Source organism: Oenanthe melanoleuca, chromosome 13 (genome assembly GCF_029582105.1).
Source record: "Oenanthe melanoleuca isolate GR-GAL-2019-014 chromosome 13, OMel1.0, whole genome shotgun sequence".
In the NCBI taxonomy this organism is placed as follows: Eukaryota; Metazoa; Chordata; class Aves; order Passeriformes; family Muscicapidae; genus Oenanthe; species Oenanthe melanoleuca.
In genome coordinates, this window is record NC_079347.1 from 7,715,804 (window position 1) to 7,736,233 (window position 20,430).

The 20,430-nt window shown below is 43.4% G+C and overlaps 1 protein-coding gene across 2 annotated transcripts in view; it reads right to left on the reverse strand.

The window, feature by feature from the left end:
• SGCD (sarcoglycan delta) overlaps positions 1-20,430 on the reverse strand; it is a 304,125-nt gene that overhangs the window by 173,969 nt on the left and 109,726 nt on the right. For both annotated transcript variants that reach the window (XM_056502479.1, XM_056502478.1), the window contains exon 2: positions 17,365-17,550. The gene's annotated coding sequence lies outside the window, so the exon portion shown is untranslated. The remainder of the gene's footprint in view (positions 1-17,364; positions 17,551-20,430) is intronic.

Here is a 20,430-nt window from a genome sequence, read left to right on the forward strand (position 1 = left end):
CAGATCAAAAAGGGTGAGTTTCAAAGCTCCCAGCACTTGGAACATCACTCAAGGGGTTTCACAAGCTGTTTCTCCCCACACTGCACTGTTATTTTGGCAAACTGTGTTTACTTCAGGGCAGGTATTCTGAGCTGTGTTGAACCCAGTGCTGGATGCCAAATCCACCAGTAAACCATGTCCCCAGGTGCCACATCTACACAGCTTTCAGAAACCTCCAACCACATCCCTGGGCAGCCTATTCCAGTGCTTGACAGCTCTTATGGTGGAGGAATTTCTCCTAAATCCCAACCTGAAACCCTCTTGGTACAAACTGAGGACAATTCCTCTCATCCCATCACTTGATACCTAATACAGACTGATCTCCCTCAATCTCCTTTCAAATGAGGACCTCCCTCAGTCTCCTTTTCTCCAGGACAAACACCTCCAGCTCCAGTAAATACATTTGCAGTTCCTGTTACTCATGGAAAAAGTTTTGAACAATTGAAATGTTACAGAGGAGCTCTCCAAAGGGAGCAGCAAAAGCATCTCTGGAAAAGCAGCAGCCATGTGGCTTCACTGAGCCTGGAAAGGACTGAGCTCACAGGATGCCACTGATGCCAAGAGAAGATGGAATTATTATCAGTATTTACATAATCAGCTATGCTAAGAGAAGATACTGCAAAAGCAGCAAAAGCACTACTAATTGTATTATTTTAAACCTAAGTGTTCTCAACCCAACATGGAGATCTCCAGGGGAATTTTCCTGATTTTTTTTTTCCTTTTTTTAAATCAGCTAAATTATAGGCCTCCAAAAAATGGGCAAATGACAGCTTATTCTTCAAGAAGACTACTGTACAACCGGATGGGTGAAATATCAAGATCATTTCCGTGGAATTTATTCCCACTTCCCATCCTAATTACTGATGGATTAGTTAGTGTCACTGGAATTATAATAATTTGCCTAAGTAGCAGGTTTTTAAATAATGATGGGAATTGCACTCACAAGCTGCTCTTGCACACATTATTTATACATAGTGTGTGCCTGTTTACTCTCCATGCATGAGTGGCTATTTTGTCCCTGGAGATCCAGGATAACACAGCAACAAGGATCCTACAAGCACATCCACACCTTCATCTCTTCTCACTTGCAGACATTTCCCTCTCCAGGGCTATCAGCACATCTGCTGCCCTGCTGTGTTTCACTCTCCCTCTCCTCCTGCATGGGCACCATGCTCATTCCAGCAGGGTCAGCTCCCTCTCCACCTTCAATAAAAACAGATAAAACCCTCCTTCCAGCATCAGTGGAGGTGGGCTGGTTGGTTGAAGCCCAGCTCTGATGCCCAAGCAAACACTTCTCTGATCCCCCATGCAAGCCATGCTTCTCCTTGTGCTTCTCTCTTCCATGCACCACTTCAGCCATTTGGGGATGTTTTCCTCCTTCCCTCTTTGGCTGTTTCACTCTCAGCATGCCTTCCAAAAGTCCATGAGCTTTTTTCTTTTTTAGTAATGCATTTGCACAAACAGAAACACTTTGTACTACACACAAGGAAGCCTTCTGGAATAGGCCAGGCATCACCAACTTGTCATGGCTATGCTGTTTTTAGCTGCCTGATTGCTTCTCCCCCTTCAAAAATAAACAGAAATTATCTGGAGGAGAGAAGGAGATTTGTTTTCAAACTAAACCAATTTCTCCAAATCTGCCATCTGCAGTTTCCCACTGCACCAGGGTAAGAGAGCAATGCTCAGGCTGTGCCCAGCAGGCTCCAAAATCTGGGGGGTTCAGATCCAGGTGACACATTTGGCTCTCTGCCCATCCTCTCAGCTCCACCAGCCCTGGACCAGACTGTGAGACCAAAATCCTGCAAGAAAACCTGCCCTGAGCTCACCCCTGCCAGCAACACCTTCTCTATTTGACCAAACACTCAGCCTTGTGAAGCTTTTCCCAAGTTCTGTGTTCACTTTCACAATCGTTTTGGCCAGTGTAAAAATCTCATTTTACACAGGAGCTCAGAATAACAACTGAACCTAAAATTAAGGCATTTTCCTTCTCACAGAGTGAAAAAAAGCTCAAGTGTGACACTCCTGCTCAGCCCAGGATGGTTCATGGAGCCTTTGAACCAGGTTGGTGCCATGGCTGGGGCTGTCCATGGACATCCACCACCCTGGAACTGGGACAGGCTGGATGTGTAACCCTTGTGTCTGCCTGGGAGAGGAGGTCAAGGAGAGATTAACAGAAAAGCCACAAAGGGAAATCAGCCACTAAACTCCTGCCAAAAGCCACAGGGAACTGGGTGATTAATGCTTTGAAAATCCTCCTTACCAATCAGGGGCTATTCTAAGGACCAAGATAGGCTCAAAAGACCCAAAATTAGAGGGAAATTTATATTCAGTTATTGGTGAAGCAGGTTTGTACTTGTTGAAAGCTCAGAAAATTATCTATTTTTACTGTTCTTTTATTATTTTTTTCTTGGAAAATGGGCTCATTTTGAACAGCAGCAACTCATTGTTCCAGGATGGAGCAATAAGAAAGAACAACATCACTGCTCCCATTTCAGAGACCACAACAGGAGGCAGCAAGGGCTCTGAGGGCACCTTTCCTGCAGTGGGAGAGAGGATTACATCCTGGGAACACAGAGCCCCTGTTCCAGCCACAGCTAATAAATAATACTCTTACATATGTAGGCAGCAGGTACAGAATCCTGGCAGGAGTCCTGCTGTGGTAATGCCCAAGTGTGACAGGAAACCTGAGCAATACTTGGGATGTAGAAACAACAGGTCCCCACCTCACTGCAACAGCCCAAAAAGTTTGGTAAAAAGACCAGAGACTGCTTGAAAATAATTTTGCCTGTCACTAGGGAAAAAAAAAACAAAACAAAAACAAACAAACAAACAAACAAAAAAAAAAAACAACATAAACCATGAAAAAAACCACAACCACAACCTTTTCCTTTTGAAGCTGATACATGTGATGTCATTATGTCAGTTCATTTTTTTCAAAGGGGCAACATGACAGCTGTGCTGCAGATAATCAAGAAACCCAGGGGCAATTATGTTTTAATGCTGTGACAGTGGGGATGTTTCTCAGCCTCCTTGTTAAAACCACGTATTTCTTGGCAAAATGTTTGCTAATAAGCAACATGGGATATCATCATTTCTTTGGAGAATATTTTATGGAGTTTTTTTCTGGTGTTTGAAACAACAGCACCCAATTCCATGTGAAGCAACTGTTACTGCAATTATAAGCAACATTAGGTAGAGAAAATGAAGTTTTACAGACATTTCTGCCTTACACAAACTAAACAACAAGCATGACAGCAGGCACTGCTACAGAGGGCACTCTGATTTCTCTGCCTGGTGTTCTTTGGTGTCTCCAGAGTGGCCTCTGACCACCTCACATCTGGCAAATTACTGGTCTTCCCCAAATCCCAGTAAGGGTGAGGGAGTGCCCCTGGAAAGATGGAAAATCTGAAGCACAGAGAGGCCTGGAAATTATTCACAGAAAATATGTTCCAGAAACAGATACTCAACCTTGGATTGGTTTTTCCACTATGTTATTTTCTTCTGTTGGCACATTGCAACTTCCTGTTGGTTTACAAATATTTATGAGTGTGTCCTCCATGAAAACTGGACATTCAAGGTCTGCTTGGAGCACATTCTTGAATTGAGGCATGGCTGTAGCTTGGGCTGCTACAACATCAAGAATGCAATGGACTTCAGTACATCACTATGAGCTACTCCCTGAGCCTAGAAGCTCACCTAATAATTATTAAAGTCATTAAAAGAAGAAAGTACATAATGAAATGCACTTTCATGATACCCCAGAGCAGCTCAGCAAAGGAAAGGTTTGGGCATTCTGGCAGCTCCTGGTGTGCTGCTCATGAGAACAGCACAGCTGAGGGCAGAACTGCCACCCATCCACTCCCTGCACACTTGTGCTCCTGATGCAAAATGAACATGGTCCTACCCTCCTTTCTACACTTTTCCTTCTCCAGAACAACTTGAGCCCTTGATCATCTCTCACAGTGATCCTGCAGAGAGAGAAACTGGAAGGACATGAGTCAGTGGGATTGTGCCTGAGTGATGTGCTGGGGAACAGAGGGGTGAGCACCCAGCCCTGCCACTGTCACCCCCCTTCCTCCCCATCCCTTCCCAGCTGAGTTCAAAATCAGCTTTAGCAAGTCTATGCTGTGCAATAAAAAGCAGTATCAGCTTCAGCAAAAGGTCTCCAGCACACAGCAAAGCACAGGGCACAGAACCAGCACACCTCACCTGCTCCAGTGGCCTGTGACATCCAGATCCAGAGCCCCAGCCAGCCCCAAGGGCTTCCAGCTCTCTTCCTTTCTCCCCCCCAGCAGCACAGAATGTGAACTCCAGCCAGTGCTGCTTTACATTCAATTTGTAAATTGACTACTCAAGGTCGAGGAGAATCAGCTTTCTTTAGCAACCAGAGGTGAAGTGATGCTCCACTTCCAGCAGTGCAGCCTCCTTCCCTTAAAGCTGCCCCTGCCACACAAACCTGCTCCCCTTTGAGATTACACATTCCCACACCACAACCTGCACTGCCTCAACACAGCACCAGATTTCCTGCAAAAGAGGGAAGGGGAGAAAAATAAGGATCTCATGATGAAAGGTTCATGTTCTCAGTCTTCCCTCCCAGTTCTGTGCTCAGACTTTGTGCCTGACATAGTCTGGTTTCACATGCAGGTCACTCAGTCATTCTTCTCACATGTACATCAGCTGCTGCTGGAAAATGTGGCCATTATCCATCAAGTCCTTAGCTTCAGCCAGCTTCCAGAGGAAGAGTAATAGATGCACTTGTGTTGTCACATCATTGTCCGAAATGTCAGGGTAAAAAGCCCTGAGCATTAACAACTCCCTAAGGAAATCAGCTCTTAAAAAAAAAAGTAGAATAGAGTGAAAAAAAAGAATGAGAGGGACAGAAGAAAAGTGCACTTGCACAGGAAAGTGACCTGACCTGATGCATGCCAGCCAAGCACCCACACTGTTGTCTGACTTCCACTGAAATTTATATTTTGTCTGGATAAAGCAACATGTGCACGTGTCGGTTTTCATTTCCAGGACCCAGGAATGGGCTTCTCTTGGACATCATACATTAAAAGAGATGTATCATTTGAAGGGTGAGAGTAATCTCGTCCTAGGGCACCTGCATTGAGATTCAAGCAGTGTGGAGAGGTGATAGCATCAGGCAGTGCAAATCTTCATAGACAGTAAAGGGAAAGGGGGGAAAAACAGAAAAGAGAAGATGAAATCAAAGATGACAAGAAGCAGGAGGAAGAGGAGGTCAGGCACCCAAACTAATCAAGGTGTCACGGTGATATTTTCCTGGTGGGTTAATCTCTGTGATCTGCTTTTAAGGGATTTGCTAAAGTTAAGTGAGAACTATGCAAAGCTTCAAAGCCTTTAAAGGCAGGTAAAACACAGGCATGAACAAAGATATTTCTCTGCTGAAATGCAAGGAAGGAAAGGAAAGTGAAATGAGAGGCAAAGCATACTCTGTCCTGAACAGGCTGAAGCTGAAATTTTGAATTTTTGAAATTTTTGAAGTTCTGCTCACCAATTCCTTAAAAAAACCCTGACCTGGGACTACAAACCCTGCAGAGGCATTGCTGCCATTCCTGGAAATCTTAAGAAACTTATGGCACATATTTTAGCATTTGCAGCTGCAAATACACAACTTTAAAACCTTGAATGAAAACGATAAGGTGCAGTAAATCCAAGAGTACTTTACCCTGTTCTCTGAGTGCCCCTTTTCACAACCCCTCATCACAGCACAGTCAATACAGCCAAGAAAGATGCTCATAAAAAAATAGGAAATTAAGCCAAAGTTAGACAAGACTGCAGGAATCTGTCTCAGAGATAACAGCACCAGCTCAGTCACCTGCACCAGATAAGTCCCTTCCCTCTCCAGACTGCAACAGGAGAGGCATGGCCACACTCTCAGCATCACATCCTACCTCCAGTTCCTTAATTGGGCTTGTGGATTACTAATAAGTAACTGATACACAGGAAATGAATGTGAAGCCACCACTGTGTGTGCCTCTGCATACAGATCCAGGCAGCTGAATGCACAGCAGCAGCAAACACTGCAGCCCTGCCATTCCTATGGCATTTCCAGCAGGAACGTGCTTAAAATATCTCAGCATAAAGTGTTTCACTTTGTACCAATGATGCTGGTGTGATTGCTCAATGCCTCTTCAGTGAGGAAACTGCTGAGGGGGTCAGGTAAAACCCAAAGATAACATGTTATGCAGACACTGCTCTTGATGAATATCAGGAGAAAAAAAGACTTTAAGGGGCAACACAATAAGAAATCAAGATAAAGATTTATTTGGTGGCACACAAAGCCAAGTACACAGCTCTCCACGCATTCAGGAGCAATCTTCCTATTTTTTCCCTGGGAGCCAAAAAGAGTCCCCAAAATAGTCTCTGTGCACAGCCTAAATTTGTACTTAGTGCCAACTTTGTATCCAATTCCTGCACAGTGTAAGATGCAAGGCTGTAAATAGGCTCATTTTCCTTATTTTCTCAAATTGCGTTAACTTTCCCTCTGCAGCATCCTCCGGGGCTGGCAGCACGGAGACGTGCAGGAAATGTAAATCACTCCCCTTTTGATATGATAACCGTGGCAGAGAATTGCATCCCAGAAACCAGCTCAGGATTGCAGCTGAGCACTCAGCTGGCAGGTCAGTGTGACACAGGCTCAGGGCTGGGGAAGAGCAGCAATCTGCAGCACCCAGCTACCTGGGCTGCACCTACCCCAGAGCCAGCAGCCCCAGGGACCAGCCAGAATTAAAAGATGCAAACAGGTGCTAAAAACAAGTGTGTGCTTATGTATGCAAATACATGGGGGAGCTGGATTAAATATGAATAAGCACCTAGGATAGCAACAGCTAGAGGCTGTAAGATAAAATCTACCTGCCAGACAAATACAGATGTGTGTATAGATATATATATATATATAAACAACCACACACCAAAAAAACTGCATTTCCTGAGCTGACCTATTTGTGGTTACAGAACATTATGACAATAATTATAATCATGTATCTTTCATTTAAATAATGTTTTCAGTTTCAAAGATTCAGAGGATGTTGGAATGCAAATAAAGATAATCAGGACGTGAAAATAATTGTTTTCCCAATGCCTTATTTTTCATGTGCAAATGCTACTGCTAACAGCTCCCAGCATTAACCCTGGGCCAGAACCCCACAGAATTTGGTAGTGCACAAACACTAAAAGAAAAAGCTGTCTGAACCCTAAGGAATTTGCAGCTCTAACAGCAAAGAGGCAGCAGATGGATATAGACAGAAATAATCAAGAGGTAGTAGTTAACAAGGCAGGAGTTAGTCTCAGCAAACCAAATCCCTGATTGCTGAGAGCCTTGTACAGGCACCACAACAAAGAGGAGTTTTGATCATTGCTGCCCTGCTCTGCACATCCTTCATCTCCACTGCTGAGCTCCATCTGCTGCCTCCTCTCCTGCTGGCAGCCCGTGTCTCCTTCTCCCACTGCACTCAGATTTTTCACACAAAAGCTCCTGGGGCCAAGCACTGTCATGTACAACTCTCCAGCACTGAGCATAGCAGGGCTCAAACTAGGGCCACAGAGACAGATAAAACCATTGAGGAACAAAACTAATAATCATTTTTATTAATAACTAGTCCAACAGAGTATGAGCAAGCGTGCACACAAGCCTAAGACCAAAACACACACACAAGCTCCATGTAAAACAATGGAGAAATCTGAGCAGCTTCTGATGGCTCTCAGAGCCACACTCCCCTTGCTCTCAGTGTGAACCATGCAGAGGGGAGCAAGAGCAGCTGGCACAGAATTAACTTGTGAAACTGAGACCCACCATCATCAAATGCACATACTGCACCCAACCTCAGCTGGAATCTCCAGAGGCACCACACTACATACCACAGCTATCAGAACTAGCCCAACAGACAGAGAGCTGGGTGCTTATGACAAACAAGTGCCACAAAAATACTTGAAATGTTCTCAAGCAGTTCTTTGTAACAGAGATAACATCTGCAGGACACACCATTCCTGCCAGGAGGTTTTTATTTCAGCACCTCTGATTCAGTGACCTGCCTATTCCAACACCTTTCAGACTAATTTAAGACAATGAAATATTTCATTTATATAACCAAACCTGTCTTTCATGACACAAGACCATTCCACATAGCTTCAGGTTCTCAAATTAAATGTTTAAAAGTCATGAGGTGGGGAAACAAAAGCCTGCTCTACAGCATCAATCCATCCCTTCCTCATGCCCAGCCAGACCTGCATGGCTCTTCCAGCTCCAGTTCCACAATGTACTCCAAGGGTTAAACAAATATTTTTATTATGTTGTATCTATTTGTTTGTTTCTTGCACATTCTTTTTTCCTCCTTGGGCATCACCCAAAAATCAAAAGCATCCAACAGGAAATACTGTTTATAGTCCGAGTTCCCTGAGCCCTCGCTCTGCACAGTTGGGTGTGTTCCACATTTATCAATTACACTGTGTTTTCAGTAGGACACAGTGAAGTGGAGGGCAGGAATGCAGCTCCTACATCAAGACATTCTCAACATGGCATCAGCTCCCACTTCCATGCTTTAATGCCCAATGTGACACATTTTCCACTGCAATTCAAACCCCAAAAGTGTCAAAGAAATGGCATGTAAATGGACCTTGCTTGCACTTTAAATCACTGTTAGCAAATCTTAATCTCTTTAAGTCTGGCCATTTAAAATCAGGCCTATTTAACTTGCAAAGGTAGGTCAGGTTTTATTGATCACCCCTAATGCACTCTTAAAAAAATGAGAGCAGTGAGATACACAGCTCGGTCGATGACGGCTCACTGGAAAAACATCTGATAATATTTACAGCCTTCAAGCTGTGCTGTTGTAAATGTGATTTCCATATGCAGCAGAATGCAGATTACAGCCTTGCCAGTTCAAACTGCAAAGGGAAAAGAAAAGCTCAGCCACAAAGGAGGTGGATTACTCCTTGCATTGACTGAAAGCACAACTATGAACTTCTAGAATACAGGCACAGCAGCCCAAGCCCATTTAGTTCTCAGTTATAATTCCTCAGTCTTTCTTCAGTGCAGTATTTTGTGCCTGGATTTCCTACTGAGTCCATGATATGCCCTGAGTTTTAAACTACAGAGAACTGATGTCATTTTTCCAGGTGCTGTAGAGATAAATTGGGTTATTGTTACTTATATTATGGCATTGCCTAGAGGTGCTCATGATTAATCAGAGTTCTTTCTTCTCACCTCTCAGAAAAGGACCAGAGGAGAAGCAAGTTTTAATAAAGAAGTGCAGCATTTTCCACCCACATGGACAAGCTCAGAGCAGACACATTGCAAGGTCTAGATAGCTCTACTTGATATAGTTTTTTGCCTCCCTATACTGGCTATTTGTGAAGGATTTCACTTATGAACCACCATTCAGAAAAATGAAAAGTATTTCTCTATGCAAAACTAAATATTTTAATTTTTTTTTATTTTTCATGCCATGCTAAAATTAAAAAAAATGGGTTTCCAATTGAAACCTGATCTAGCACTCCCATTGCAACTATTAAATAGTTATTTTTGTGGCCTGAACGAGATTCAAAATGTATGTACAGACACACAAAAAAACCGCTGCAGTTAATCTACAAGAACAGACAGAGAATTTCCAGGGTTACTTCTACTGCAGACTTCTTGTGCAACTCAGACAAGTTCCTTAATAAACCTTTACACCAAGCTTCCCCCTCCACCTAATGAACAGGTGAGCTGCAGAAATGGATCACTGCCTAGACATGCTCTGGAGCTACACTGTCAGATTGAAGACCTAAATAGGATAAACCCCCATCAACGACTTGAGGCAATTATCAAATGTTTATTAGCCTCCAAAGTGAAGGCTAATAAACCTGCTTATTTTAGCAGATAAAGTCAAATTACCTTGACTGAAGTCAGTAAGTGTTTGAAGATTAACAGCTCTGCCCTCATATGCTTTTAGTTATTGGTGATGAAGTGTCAGCTCAAAAAACCTGAAAGATACTTCCTAGTTATTTAGGCAATGTGAAAACTGGGCAGTTATTTTCCAGGAAACATGGCCTGCCTGACAGGTTTTAAATGAAGAAAAGTGATATTATTACAATTATCATTAGAAGAAGATGTCCCTCATCAAAATGTGTCTGGATTTTAATTGACAAGGTCCAGGTTAATGCTGTGAAAATGCCAATGAAAGCAAAGCCTGTGGCTCAAACTAATTGTCAGCACTGAGCAACCTCCACCTCTAACCCACCACACATTTATCACTCTGTGCAGACTGTACTCATGACAAGAAACGTTTGAATAATCATTAACAACTAGAAATTCCTCCCAGACAGAAAGCAAGCAGAGTGCAGGGCTGCCCACCCCTTGCTCCCCTGCTCCTGAGACAAGCACAGGGACCAACAAGCCTTCCTAGGGAGAAAGACTTTTTTGTTGTTGTTTTGCCCCCTTTTAAGGGCATTCCAAGGGGAAAATTCCAGTGATCCTCTGTGTTTTGGTGTCCCCCCTGGGGGCAGCACAGCAGTGCAGAGAAGGACTCACCATCTCCCTAATTCAGCCATAAACTCAAGGACATTTTGGGAGGTGCCACCAGCAGTGCCAGTCAAGCACCACCTCTCCCACCCAATCTAACACATACAATGCAAAGGGGTTTGTAGAAAACTTCTTGAATTATCTTTGTTATATATATATTTCCTCTTCCCCAGCATGCTGGTGCAGACCCATCAGAATATGACTGGGCAGAAGGAGAGAAGCTGAGAACCTCCAGGACCTGACAGAGGCACAAGGTCTGCCAGGAAAATGGCACTGTGCTAACCCTCATGGTGCTTCTTCATTCAGAATGCTTTGATTTTCAGCTTCTCTGTCCATCTGGGTGATCCATCACAACACAGCTTCTGCTGGCTGCTAGATACTCATACAATATCTAACATAAAACTGAAGTGTTGCTTCTCACACAGCATCGGGACTGGAAAGCAGAGCAGCATGGGAAGAAAGGAAGAGGGGAATCTCCACAAAGATCAGGGACCATTTTCTGGGGTGGGCAAAAAGGCCACTCATGTCAAAGGCACAATGCTTTTCTGGAGAGATACCCCAACTAACAAAGAAAAAAAAAAAAAAAAAAAAAAGGTTAAAAAAAAAAAAAAATTCTCCCTATTTTTTCCTAGGCAGTCAGGAGGAAAAAGCAAATGGTATTTGGTGTTGTGAAGGAGTAAGATACAACTTTGTTTAGAGGGGGCCAGTGCTATGGGGTCTCCGCTGGCCCCTTCCCAATGACTGGAAGGCAAAGACTGAGAGGGTGTCAGCCTATAAACAGAAATGCTGCTCTCTTCATTGTCCCTTCTACCCCAGAGGGGAAAGGCTCCTTCCATTTGCCTGCAGCAAACCTGCATTTTTTGTTTTGCTGTTATCTATATATTCACCACAGAAACCATGAGCTGGAAAGTTCCCATTAAATGATGCCAACAAGAACTCTCCATTCACAGCTAACGCTTGGCTGCACACATTCCCTCCTATTTCCAAACATTTTCAGTATGTTTTAGCTTCCCTTCATTAGACATTCATAATTATTTGCAGCACATCTAAACCTGTGCAATGGGTTTGTGCTTCCAAATACAGTCCCCTGGCTGCAAAAAATCAGCATGACAGCACTAGAAAGAAAGCAGAATTTATGTCAGTCAGGAGGCAGAGCTCAGGAAGAAGATGAGGCTCACACCACCATGATTTGAGTCAGTGACTTTCACCAGGCAGCAATTTGACCCTTTACAAAATCCTAGATATTTCTTAGAGATCATCCCTCAGTTAACCATTAAATCAGTCAGCAGCTGTGACAATGAATTTTCTAATAAAAATGTACAAAGGGGAGACTTCTGCTACCTTGACTGAAAACTTGAGCAGCCAAAAGTGTTTTTCTGGTCTGGAGACACTCTTACATCTCCATAACACCTCACACCTGTTACTGCTGGGGCTCTGCAAGGCTGTTTCCACCACTCCTTCAACACCCTTCTGAACTAAACAGAAGCTTCATTGAGGAAAGTTACACCAAATGCTCATTTCCTTAGCTCAGCCCCAAACAGCCACTTACAAATTTGTCAGGGCTTTCCAGAACCCTCTCTCTTTCAGGCTCTCTCATATACCCTAAAGGAAAGGCATCTCTGGCACTCAGACTGGGCTGTGCTGGCTCTGCAGGGCTCAGCTCAAGGCAGTGGGAGCCAGTCTTCAATTGTGACACCAGAGCAGCTCCTGGACCACACACAGTGCTGGGGCTTCCAGCAAATGCCTCTGTGGTCCTTAACACAGGGGCTGTCCAGGGACAGAGCTGCTGCTTCAGGTAATTACATTCCCAGGGCTGCCTGCTGCCTGTCAAACTCCCCCTTCCATACCAGGCCAGTTTTTGAGGATCATGATGAAATAAATATGTCATCCTGAAGGATGGAAATATAAAAAAGCTGCAGCTCCTCTAAACCTGAACGTTTCCAAGGCACCACTACACTGGAACACAGAAATGTTGTTCCCTGACTGCAGAGGGGACATGGGTGACTTCCCCACCACACACACAAATCTTTATCAACTTGGAGCACAATTAAGCTAAACATTCACCCAACAAAAGGTAAAAAATGACTCCTTAGGTGGTGTCACAGCTGAAAGCAGAGCACTAAAGGCTACAGAGCATCCTGAGTGATCAGTCCCATGAGAGACATTCCCCACTAAGCTTGTTCTGGCAGCATTCCAGCTATTTGAGGAAGGAGACACACAGCTGGATGTAAAGCTTGCAATGCAGAACTGCCTTAACTACATGGCAGGAGGATGGCAGTTCATAATTAATTTTCCACATCAACTGTTGGCTGCCCTCCTCTTCCTCTCTGCTGGGCTGCAAACTGTCAGTGGATACTTATCCAGAAAGCAGGCCTGCCACACAGCAAAAAGCATGGTTATTATTAGCTAGTATTTTAGAGGTCATGCTAGCCAAAAATCAGAGGCAAGTGAGCCTGGGCAGAGTGAGAGCAGTACCCATGCTAAGGCAGCCCTGCCAGAAGCTGCTTGTCCTCTGAGAGATGCAAAAGCAAAGGGAACAGAAAAGCAGGATAAAGAGAGCAAAACAGACAGAAGGTTGCAAGAAAATCTGTTTTCAGACAAAGGTTTTGAGCCAGCTAATTTCAAAACATCTGCAGCCCAAAGAAACACAGGCCCTTTTCCACCCTGGCTGGACCCTGCCTGAGACACAGCCCATGGGCTGCCAAGCAGCAGCTCTGCAGAGGTCAAGGGGCTCCAATCTGCTTTGTCTTCTGAGAGGAAGAACGTGTGCTCCACTCACAGCCAGCATTTCCCTCCCCTCAGCCTCAGGAGCTCTGCATGGCTGGAGAGCACTTATTACAGAGCTGCTGCTCCTTGCAGGGGAAAGGTCTCCAGAAGAAAACAAACCCCAACTTCATCACACTCTCTGAAGCACCACTACAAACATCAGAGGGCAGAAGGCAGAGCCACAGCTGCCAGCCCAGGAGCAAGGCCATTTGTGTGACTCCAGACAGACCCACTGACTCCTCAGCACTTCAGGGGAACAGGTAAAGCACTATTATATTACTGTTCTGTGATTGGTATCTTAAGAATCTCATGTTGGTTTTGGAGTTTCTTATTTTCTTTCAGAAATTCAACTCGGTTCTGCCGCTGCTATCACCTTTGTAATTCACTTTACAACGAGATATTTGTTATCAGGAGCTGTGCTTTGATATGTGTCAGGTTGATGGATTCAATAAAAGCCCTGTCAGGAGAAGCTGAGTGAATGGGGCTGCAGAAGTGGCACCACCAGGGGAATTGATACCTCAACAGCCAGTCTGCTGATCTTGCAACAAAAACATGCAAATATGATAGCTGTTTTATTTCCTCACCCTGGCAAAACAGTCCAGGGGAACACTAGAAGGCATTTGCATAAATGTTACTCATGCAAACAAGCTCAGCCTGCTCACTGATTAACAAACATATGTAAAACATGAGCCTGCACACTGTCCTCTTGTCCTGTTTGGTGTGAGAACCCAGGGGAATAAAGGCTTTCATCAAAATACAGCTTTTAATTTAATTTTGGGAATTCAAGCAGCTATCCTGTGATGCTCCAACCAAAATTTTCCCTCCATAATGTTGGAGGACAATTTTATAGACAGATTTTCAGACAAAGCCACCTGTACCCCTCAGCAAAGACACTGAAAAGTTGTATTAGGGTCTTAATGTGAGAGCCAAACCCATAGGCATATAAAACCAAAGGGGTTTTTCATGACTTAATAAATGAAATCATATAAAGAACAAGAAAAATTTGAAGAAAGAAATATCAAGTTTTTGTCAGACCATATAATACAAAGAATGAGAGAGGGAGACCTGCCCACTGCTCTGCTGCAGGTCAAGCAGGGCTTGAAGTCTCTGCTTCACCTGATCAGAGCATCACAGCTGCAACACCACCCCTGCACTGGCCTGGGGCACAAAGAGATTTTTTTAAAGTGGAACTGATTCACAGAACATCTGGAAATGGTAAAAAATGCGATGTTGAGATTCAACTTTTAGAAAAGAGAAATAATATTACTAGTCTAAACAAAGCAAAGGGAAAATTTCCATAGCAATTAATCTGAAAAAGGTGAATTACATTGAGGATTTATGTTCATGTAATGAAGACAATTAATTGCTACGAGAGCCATAAAACACATTAAATGAACAGGTTTTTCTCTAATTCTACTTGCAAGATAAAATTTATTAACTATGTTTAATGGCTACTTAAAAATTTCTCTTACATATTTATTAAATGTGCCTTTTCAGCCGAACTGAGCATTTTACTAACCGGATTCTACTAATCTAAAAATGAGGAATTTCAGAAAAAAAAACGACTGCTCTGCACATTATCTGCAGATCCATTTAGACTAATTCCTCAAACAATAAGATTATCATCAGCACAATTTCATAAACGTTGCTAAAAGGGAATCTGCTTGTCTCACGTGAGCACTCTGCTGCAAAGATGAATGAACTCAGCTCCCATTATTTGCACAGATGTTTCAGTTTTCAGTAGAGATAGGGAGGGAAATGTTGAGTCTCGATGTCATTAAGTGTTACTGTAATCACTTAATTAAAACCCCCTCTACTTGGGAGAGCAGGACACATGGAAGAAACTGGATGAGGTGGGAGCAGTGGCCTCAGAAAGATCCACATCCAAATCTTGTGCTGAGCCAGGGCTGAGTGGCTCCAGCTGCAGGCATCAGATGCAGCTCGTGCACTTAGACTGCCTGAAAACCAGGGACAGATGTCTGCCACTTAGAAGTGACCTAGAAGTGACTCTGTTTCTTAGCCACCATTTACAAAAGGGGGATAAGTAGCACTTCTGTCTTACAAGGATTTTGTGGGAGCATAAAGTTGATGGAAGTCAAGTACTCTGGTAATCATGAGTCCCCAAGATGAAGAGAATCAATAGAGAAAGGCCTAATCTACTTAAGTGAACAACAACAGTTTGGTCAAATCTTTATAGTTTAGCACAACCTTCTCAACCTGCAATGTTCTGCTTAGAGATGAAGTTTTCATAAGTGTGAGATTTAAGAACCGAGTTTTAGATCTGATGGTCACGAAGTAAAATGCAAAAGTATAATCAAAGTCCAACCTAGAGTTTAATGCCATAAAAATTTCACACAAATCAATTGTAGAGACCTTAGAGTGAGAGTTGGGTTGGCTCAGGAATGACAGGGGAGCTCATTTATTACCCCCTGATCAAGGCAGGAGCAGCACCACAGTCACACCAGCAACCAACTTCTCTGGAGATCCTCACATACCCTGGGTACCCAGCAAAACTCACACCCTCATTGCAAGGAAGATTTACATATTTCAATTCAGAAATCTCAAAAACAAACAAGGAATAAACAAAACTCCTGTGATTTCTGCATTCTAACAGTGCCAATTTTTTTTCTGCAGGAGTCAAGAAGCTCTCTTGATTATGAAATACCTCTCCTACAACCTTTCCTTTTAAGTGTTATAATCACAAGAGCAGTAGCTTGGAAATAAACAGAAGTGAAGAGGATAATAAAGGCAGGAGCAATGTTTAACAAGCTCTTCTTGCAGAAACCAGAGCAGGCAGACAAGCAGAGCTGTGCTGTAATGACAGGAACCTTGCCTTGGCAACCGTGTTGTTTGCTTGAAATTCCTGTACAAATTAACAGCACATGCTGTGGCTGGAACAGACCTTTCTTGACCCTCAACATTTAAAAGTTAAGCACCCAATTTAAGGTATTCCAACCAACTTTTCCCTGCAATTGCCAGACACTGGCAGAGCTCTGCTGGAGCATGAGAGTTTGAGCACAATTTCCACATGACAAGTGCAACCAGATCAAAAGCAGAACTAATGTACACTCACCTGCATTGTGGTTTATTTTAGAGGCTTTTAAGAAAGTCTTGACTTCTTTTCCCTGCTCCTCCACTAACACCAAGCACAGGTGTTATATTGCTGCTGTACTTTTCTCAACAAGATTATAGTGCTGGTTCAGTCATATAAAAGAAGTCAATACCCATGTGCTAAGTGAAAAAGGATAATATCATCTGATACTGCTCTACTGAGATCTGGGAACCATTGCTTTAAATCTCTTGTCTTTGTTTGTTTTTTTTTTTAAATCAGAAAACTTTGCCTTCACAGAAGTAACTTAAGTAAAAGAAGCCACAGAATCAGAGACTATATTACCCTAAAATCTCATCTAGCACAATCTTCATCAACAATACGTCTTGGCCTTCAGTTTCTTGTTAGAAAATGGTTGCATATTGCCTTGCTACAGTTCCAGCACAGCCAGGATAACATTTGTGTGGGTGTGAGAATACTCACACAGGCAAAAATTTAAGTGCTACACAATACAATACAGGGAATATGATTATACAGGAAATTGGTAGTGGTATTTCCATCCTTTGCAAACAGTGAGAATATACAAAGCACAAGGGCTGGATTATAAATGGGCTACTTCATCTCCTTTTATTTCTTTTCCCCATCTCTGACCCTCAGAACTACAGTCACTAGTGAAACACAACAAGTGGGATTTTCAAAACATGGATTCCAATCACGAAGTATCCATCACCAGCAGCAACACACAACCATCAGCAAGCATTTGGTTCAATAAAGAACTTCACATAAACAGACACCCCCTCAAGCCCAAGACAATAAAAACACTTCACTCCTGGTGAATGCTTTCTAAATTCAGGGAGAGCAAAGCTTATTTACAGACACAGTATGAGCATGGCATGAATATAGCAATAACCTCAAAGGCTGCTAGTGCTCTGTTTTCCCCATATTCAAGAAACAGCAAATATACAAGAGCAAAGGAAACAATACATACCTTACCAAACCTGACTGTTGGACACAACTGGTTTCAGAGCAACATTGGGGTGCAGGTAAGTTCCTCAGGCGACCACCAGGCACAATTCCTTCCTGAGCCCCCCAGAGGCTCCAGCTCTCCCCTGCCCGTGTCCCTGAGGAAGATGCAGTGTCCTCCTGTATTTCAGAGCCTCAGCTGCAGAAGATGCTGCTCAGAAAAAGAAAAGAGAAGAAGGTGTGGCATTAAATTCTGGGGTCAGTTGTTTGGCAGATTCAGAGCAGAACACAAGACAACATTGGATAGGAATGAAATGTCAAGGCAGGACAGAGAGTCTGTGACAATCCATCATGTGTGGCACCTTCAGAGGGCAATCATTGAATTCAAGAACTGTGGTGCAAAGCTATTCTTGCTTTACAATACTTTTAAAGTGTCCCTAGACCAGGAATGAATGACAGCCTGGCTGCTTTTTATTCCAGTCCAATATTGTAACACAAAAGTAAGTAATGCACTTCTCCATAGGGAATATTTTAATTCATTATGGCATTTCTGAAGAATAACAGGACTTTCATATTAAAAGCAGAGACATCACCTCAGTCTTAATACTCTGCAGGGTAAAATGGCTCTTACTCAAGAAATTCAAAGCTCAGGAGCTCCCAGCAGATGGGAAGTCATGACTGCCAGCCCAACATGCCACAGTTCCCAAAGTTCTGCCTCCAACAGAATTGTCAGAGACCAGTAAATGTCATGGGGGTTTCTGGGAGCAGGGGCTGAGCATCACCACGTTTTCTAGCCCACTGTCACTGCTAGATGTGCTGTTCCCAAGAGGTCAGACCCTGACTGAGCAGGGATGTGGGGCCAGACACCAGGTGAGAGACAGAGATGGAGGCGACCACCAGCAGCAGCACTGCCAGCAAGAACAAACCTCAGGGCAGCACTGACAGCTGCAAATGCTCATCCCCAATCCCTGGCAGATGGGGAACACTCAAAGGATCATCCTTCCCCCACCCAGATAATACAGCCTGTGAAGCAAAACTGGGCAGCACAAAATAGGTGAGGATTGAGGAAAGAGCAGGATCTGAGCTCCCTATGTCAGATTTACCCATACCCAAAGATGCTATCCTAAGATTAACCCAGCAGCAATGAAGATACTCAAACTTTGCCCAGGAATTTTATAAAAAACAAAGGGGAAAAACACCAGGGGTATACAAGAGGAGAAAGCCTGTAGCAGCTCAAAGTAGCAAAAAATCCCATTACACCTTCACAAAACCCTGAACTCATTAACAGATTACACCTATCTGGTAATCACATTAGGTTTTGGGCTTGCAAGAAGGAAGATTTCAGCAACCAGTACATGAAGCTATGCATACTGGAAGTTAGCATAACACTGCCTTTAAAGATATATATATATATATATATAGATAGATAGATAGATAGATAGATAGATGGATATACACACACACATACACACATAAATCACACAGATCAGAACAATCAAATAAATTTACTGTGCTGGACCTCATGTGTTACATACACCCCTAAAGGCTCCACAACACCTTGTGGGACACCCACAACAGGAGTCAGGGTGGCAGACCTCAGCCCTGAGATTGCTGCACACATTTGCAGATTCCTGCCTCTCTTGAACTCAGACATGAAGCACAAAGTGGACCTTCACAGCCCCTGTCCTCTTCCAGGCCACCCATGAAAAATCAGGCTGAAATGGCTGCTGAGTGACTTATGGGCACAGGAATGGCTGATGCTGCACTGGTTTGATCTGCAGGCAGCAGTAACACCTAATTCTACTGCTTTTAAGGGATTTTATCTCTGGAGACCACAGCTACAATAACTTTTTCATTTCTACTCGTAAATTGTAACACAGAGTAGTCACTAAAGAAAATCAGTGCTGCATTTTTGTGCATTAACCAGAGCATCAGCTGAGCAGAGGAAGTAGCAGCAATAGGACCAGATCATCACTCAGGACTGCAACCTGAGTGCAGAGCCTGGGCTCAGGCTGGGGAAGGTGGGGCTGTGAAAGTTCCTGTTCAGTAAAGTTTGCCAAGGAGTGTGCAGCAATGTGAAGGAGGAGAAATAATGGGAGGTGTGGACATGGAGGTGAAAACAACTTTATTCATGACAAAATGCACGAGTGTGCACAATTCCCATCTCTCATGATGTAACTGAAATGGGGTAACTTAATGAAATGAAATCAGTGGCCAGGTTTCCAGTGGCAGCAAAGTGCAGATGATCCAGTCTGAAGGCAATGTGTCTCTAGGATCCTTTCCAACCCAAATCCATATGACCCCTGATTCAAAAATCATCCATTTCAGCCTGCACCTGCCATAGGAGCTGGCACTGTTCCTACCTGAAACAAAACAAAGTCTGAACTAAATGCCCCATGTCCTGGAAATGCCATGGTTTTGTTGGGTTCTGAGCTGCTGTGCTCCCCCACTCGTCTTTGATCAGAGGGAACACGTCGACAAACTGCAAATTACTTTCATTATCCCACCACTTCAGAGTTTTACATTCAGTTAACATAGTTAAGTGGTATCAGATCCGTCTTCTGCTCACAAAAGCCAGCATATGGATGTTCTCATTAATCAGAAAAGGCAGGCAAGACATTTTTCCAGTAAAAAGAGAGTATTTCCCTTGGAGGAATCTCAGTCCTTTGCTGATGGAAAGCATGAATTATACAAAATAACTATATACTTTAGATGTAACAAATAAGCTCAAATATTAAATTTGAAGATACCATTTTTATCTTGGGATGTTTCCAGGCCACAAATCAATGAAGTCTGGGAGACTCTCTGTCTCTCAGGAAGCCCTGCTGCACCTTTGCCCTGTTCTTAATTCTTGTCTTTAGGCATCAACTATTGATCCCTGTTGGGGTGAGGACAGGAACTGGCTGGACCCTCCTCTGACCCAGCACACTCATCCTATTTGTGTGATAGAGCCTAAAATGCAGGCTGAGCCTTGTGGCAATATGGATGAGTATTTGCAACTTCAGCAAGGGCAAAAAAAAAAAGGTATCTAGAAGCTAAACAACACATCTGGAAGCAAATATTACAGTGTAGTAGATATTCAAATTAGTAT